Genomic DNA, 6000 nt, shown 5'->3' with positions numbered 1-6000 from the left:
CGTGTGTCTTTTTTGATAATAAATAAATTTCTATTTGCATATACACTCGACTGTTCTCCGTTTTTGTATGCTATCACGAGTGGTGCATGTACTCCGCCAGCGCAAGTGTACTGGCGGAGTATTTACCCTATGGCTCAACCTTTGAGAAATTGTTTCATAATAAGTAACAAGCGTACTTGAGCACCCCGATGTTCGATCAAGTAACGAACATATCTGAGCACCCCCAATACTTGATCGAGTAACGAGTGTACCCGAGCACCCCAATGTTCAATTGAGTAACGAGCATACTTGAGCACCCGACGTTCGATCAAGTAACGAGCATTACCGAGCACCCCAATGTTCAATTGAGTAACGAGCATAGCCGCGCACCCCGATGTTCAATCGAGTATCGAGCATACCCGACTACCCCAATGTTTGATCAAGTAACAAGCATACTTGAGCACCTCAATGTTCAATCGAGTAACAAGTGTACCCGAGCACCCTAATGTTCAATTAAGTAACGAGCATACCTAAGCACCCCCAATGTTCAATCAAGTAACGAGCATACCCAAGCACCCCAATGTTCAATCAAGTAATGAGCATACCTGAGCACTCCGATGTTCGATCAAGTAACGAACATATCTGAGCACCCCCAATACTTGACCGAGTAACGAGTGTACCCGAGCACCCCAATGTTCAATTAAGTAACGAGCATACCTAAGCACCCCAATGTTCAATCAAGTAACGAGCATACCCAAGCACCCCAATTGTTCAATCAAGTAATGAGCATACCCAAGCACCCCAATTGTTCAATCAAGTAATGAGCATACCTGAGCACCCCAATGTTCAATCAAGTAACGAGCATACCCAAGCACCCCAATGTTCAATTAAGTAATGAGCATACCTGAGCACCCCAATGTTCAATCGAGTAACAAGCATACCTGAGCACCTCAGTGCACGAACGAGTAATGAGCATACCCCAGCACCCCAATATTTGAACGAAAATCGAGCAGGGTTACGCACGCTCGTTCATCACTAATTACAATACATCACATGACACATTATTAACAAAACACGCAGGACACAATTCACATAATACTATAACCCGATTGGTGTATTCAGGGGAATGAATGTGCCAGCAACCAGCCCACCGCCTCACACATCTGAAAATATATGTTCTGTTTTTTGAATGAGACTTAAGGCCACTTTACACGCAACGACATCGCTAACGAGATGTCGTTGGGGTCACAGAATTCTTGACGCACATCCGGCCTCGTTAGCGACGTCGTTGCGTGTGAAACGTACGAACGACCGCTAACGATCAAAAATACTCACCTTATCGTTGATCATTAACACGTCGTTCTAATCTCAAATATCATTGCTGATTTTGGATGCAGGTTGTTCGTCGTTCCTGAGGCAGCACACATCACTACGTGTGACACCCCAGGAACGAGGAACAACAGCTTACCTGCGTCCTCCGGCAACGAGGAGGGTGTCACTTTCTTTCGGCTGCTCTCCGCCCCTCTGCTTCTATTGGACGGCTGCTGTGTGACGTCGTCCTTAGAAAAGAGGCAGTTCGCCAGTCACAGCGACGTCGCTAGGCAGGTAAGTGTGTGTGACGAGGACTAATGATGTTGTGCACCACGGGCAGTGATTTGCCCGTGATGCACAAACAACAGGGCGGGTGCGATCGGCAGCGACATCACTAGCGATGTCGCTGCATGGAAAGTGGCCTTTACCCAATGAAGTCTCTGCATGCACAGCATAAAAATGACCACCGCTGCCATTTATTTCCAGATATATTGAAATTATTAATATAGGAAAACGGTGGTATTTGGACTGCTGATTTCCAACATGGATGCCACATGGATGTAATAAAAACATATATATGACACATGCATGGCATACAGATGACACCCAGTATCAGATAACAATACTAATAAAAAACATTCTGGATGCTTGTCTGAACTTGGCTTTAAATAGGTTTTTGATGTGGATTTTGGAGCAAAATCCGCTCCAAAATGCACTTTAAAAAACCCTACTACTGCACTGAGAATGTGATCTATAGGGTGAGATTCGAGAATATGGGTATATTCATTGTCGTCTCTTTGCATTCCATTAGTATCACTTTTGGGGCTGTCATTCTTTGTCATACGTCCCCGCCCCACAGTTTACTCTTTCAGCACCACAGTCTCATCTGACAGGTTTTTTTTCTCTGAAAAGTCCTCCCCTGCAACGTTATACAGTCTAATTGGCCTTCGCTGCCACATTGTGTCACCCTGGGCTGGGCTAGCTCCAGTATATCAGGGGCATGCTAGTGTAGATCTGAGTTTACAGAAGAAACAATATCTAGCGAGCAACAAGGTAACACATTGTCTGCATGTATGGTACTGCTTTATCCTATAGAGGTCACCATAATGGTATATCAGCAGGCTGCCCCCCCTCACAGATAGAATCCAGCTTGGGGTACATACGGATTTTGGAATTTCCTAAATCTGCTGTCAAAGTCCTATGGGGATTACATCTGCTGCAAGCTAATTACAGGCTGTGATCCTCTCTGGCTGCAGACACAGGAGGAAAGGAAATGTGAGAGAAGGAAAGTTACATAGGATGGGGCATTGGAATTTATTTAAATAGCATTACAACCTAAAAAAAAAGTGTAAAGATTAATTATTTTTATGATATTTCCCATCATGTTTAGCTATGAATGGCATAATGTTTGCATTTTGAAAAAGGGGGCTGCGAAGAGTTAAAATAGAATCTTTGCATTTTCAAATTTAATTGTTGTTTATATTTTCAAAATAACAAGTGTAAACAAAAGTTGTAAGTGATATCACACCAATTAGCAATATTTTGAGGGAAAAAGTGATTAGTGGGAGGAATAAGGGGGGAGTAATTATTAATCTAATATATAAAGCTGAGTGTGTGTGTGTGTGTGTGTGTGTGTGTGTGTGTGTGTGTGTGTGTGTGTGTCCGCTAAAGGAATACGCACCGTCACATTTACAATCACGAAATTTTGCACAGACACCCCATGTGACTATGTTTTGACTGGAAAATTTAACCCAGCGCTTTACAGTTACTCTCCAAAAAACCTGCCTCCATTAAAGTGAATGGAGCTGCGACCTACAGGTTATTAATAGCAGCTGTGAGTGGTTGCTATAGGAACAAAATAAATTGTTAGTTTAAGAAGCTTATGTGTGAGGTAATAAGATGTCAGTGGAGAGACGGGGAAAGAGACAGACAGACATAGGCACAGACAGAATAAGAAGCAGACATGAAAAGAGACAGACAGGGAAAGGGACAGACAGAGACACACAGAGACAGAGACACACAGACACAGAGGCACACAGACATAGGGACAGACACAGACACACAGAGACAGACACACACACAGTGACATACACACACAGAGACAGACAGACACACACAGAGACAGACACGCAGAGAGAGACAGACAGACACACACAGACAGACAGACACACACACAGAGACAGACACACAGAGACAGACAGTTACTATCCCGGGCAACACCTGGGATAGACAGCTAGTAATAATAATAATAATAATATTTATTTACTTATATAGCACCATTACCTCCATAGTGCTTTACATACATCAGCATCCATAGAGATACTTATTATTTTATTTATTACCACCCAATAACAAAGTTTGCACTAGAAAGCACATTGTTAGTTAAAAGTTGTACAAATATCCAAGCATCCCTTAAAGGGGTTGTCCACTACTGTTACATTGTTACATTGATGGTGTATCCTTAGAATAGATCATCAATGTCTGATTGGCTTGGGTTCAACATTCGGTATCCCCATCGATCAGCTGTTCTCAATTCCGGAATTTCCTGTCTTCTGATAGTGGCCACAGCCGGATACTGCACATCCCTCTCCTATTTGAATGGAAGGCGGATGTGCAGTACCCAGCTGTATCCACTATCAATGGATGGGACAGCTCCGGAACGGAGCATTTATGGCTGCCAGCGGCACTGAGAACAGCTGATCGGTGGGGCTGCCGGGTGTCGGACCCAGGAAGATCAGACATTCATGTGCATTACCCGATTGTAACTACTATCAGTTGATGGCACTGTTTTAGACCAGAGCATTTATGGCTGCTGGCGGCACCGAGAACAGCTGATTGGTGGAGGTGCGGGGTGTCGGACGCTGGCCAATCAGACATTGATGACCTATCCTCAGGATATGCCATCAATGTAAAAGTAGTAGACAACCCCTTTAATTCAGGTGAATGGGGCTGAACAACGTTGGGCCTCAGCGCTCAGCGAATTGAAATATTTGCAGTGCCCCCTCCCCCCACCCAGTAATCTTACATTATGAATTTAAGAGTAACCATTATTTTCATTTTTATTTCATATATCAATAATACACATGGCAATAAACAACTTTGTACTATATCTTATAAGTGAAATCTGCTTCTTTCTCCTCCTGGACTGATTGTTGACTCTCAGTTCTTGAGTAAAATCTGTACTCAGTGAAGACAGATTTTCCCATTACTTAGATAGGAGATGACAGTTGGTGCTTTAAAAATTCTATGAAGAGGGGAGGAGCTAGAGGAAGACACAGACATTCTGCTGTAAGTTCCTATGAAATGGCAACTACATTTCTCCATAGAACTTTATGAGCACCAACTGTCATCTCATATCTCAGTAATGGGACAATCTGTATTCCCTGAAGACAGATTTTACCTGTGAACTGAGAATTTTGAGAGTGAAAAGATCAGTCAAGGAAGAGAAAGAAGCAGATTTCTCTGATAAGATATATGACAAAGTATCTTATTTTCATGTGTACTAGTGACATATGAAGAAAAAATAAAAAATAAATAAAAAATGCCCTTTTTGCTAATATTTTCTCAAGTTTAGGGTAAATTTACATTGTCTGTGTACGGACTGAGGCTCAAGAGGTACGGGGGGGAAGGGGGTCAGTATTACCTCCAAAGCTGGTGCAATTTTGCTTTTTTAGGACCTCTTAGTTTGCAAAGGGCCCAAATATTTTTCTTGCACAGGGGCCCTGTTCTGTGGGTCTAGGAGACATCCATCATGCTGAATCAGGACATAGGTGAGAAGGGGTAACCCCAAAACCCATGCAGGCCGTCGTGCTGCGGTTCACACGACCAGATCACTTTTCTTGTTATTGCTTAGAGCCTGGAGCAAAGTCCTGCGGAAAACACAGCAGGAAGTGAAACCGGCTGAATTCTTGCATACATACCAATAGTGAATGCTGGAGTCTGGTCGCGGCTCACATTGTACCTTAGGTTGTAATAATGATGAGTAGGTCGGAGACAGAGAGCAATTAATAGTCCTCAGAGCTGCTAATAATAGCGCAGCTATGACTGATCCATAAGGCAGCTTCAATGTATCACCGCAGACAATGATGGAAAATCCATAGGATTAAGGCAGTGTTACAAGAGACGATATATCGTGCGATCACACGAGCGATCGCACCCGCCCCTGTCGTTTGTGCGTCACGGGCAATTAGTTGCCCGTGGCGCACAAAGTCGTTAAACCCCATCACACGTGCTTACCTCCCTAACGACCTCGCTGTGGGCGGAGAACATCCTCTTCCTGAAGGGGGAGGGACGTTCGGCGTCACAGCGAAGTCACACAGCGGCCGCCCAATAGAAGCGGAGGGGCGGAGATGAGCGGGACGTAACATCCCGCCAACTCCTTCTTTCCTCATTGCCGGCGGGACGCAGGTAAGCTGTGTTCGTCGTTCCCGGGGTGTCACACGGAGCGATGTGTGCTGCCACAGGAACGATGAACAACCGGCGCAGAAGGAGGAATGACATTATGAAAATGAACAACGTGTCAACGAGCAACAATAAGGTGAGTATTTTTGCTCGTTAACAGTCGTTCGGAGGTGTCACACGCCACCACATCTCTAACGATGCCGGATGTGTGTCACGAATTCCGTGACCCAGACGACATATCGCACGATATATCGTACCGTGTAATGCCGGCTTAAGTCTACAATGACTGAGGTGCAATCACTGGTACCG

The 6000-nt window shown here is 44.3% G+C and overlaps 1 protein-coding gene across 1 annotated transcript in view; it reads left to right on the top strand.

Annotated features, from left to right (window-relative positions):
* Positions 1–2319: 2319 nt before the first annotated feature.
* IRF7 (interferon regulatory factor 7) overlaps positions 2320–6000 on the top strand; it is a 50430-nt gene continuing 46749 nt past the window's right edge. The window contains exon 1 of the mRNA XM_075326852.1: positions 2320–2343. The gene's annotated coding sequence lies outside the window, so the exon portion shown is untranslated. The remainder of the gene's footprint in view (positions 2344–6000) is intronic.

The sequence above is a fragment of the Anomaloglossus baeobatrachus genome, chromosome 10, assembly GCF_048569485.1.
Source record: "Anomaloglossus baeobatrachus isolate aAnoBae1 chromosome 10, aAnoBae1.hap1, whole genome shotgun sequence".
NCBI lineage: Eukaryota > Metazoa > Chordata > Amphibia > Anura > Aromobatidae > Anomaloglossus > Anomaloglossus baeobatrachus.
Note: the sequence above shows the minus strand (reverse complement) of the source record. Positions and strands in the feature narration are given on the sequence as shown.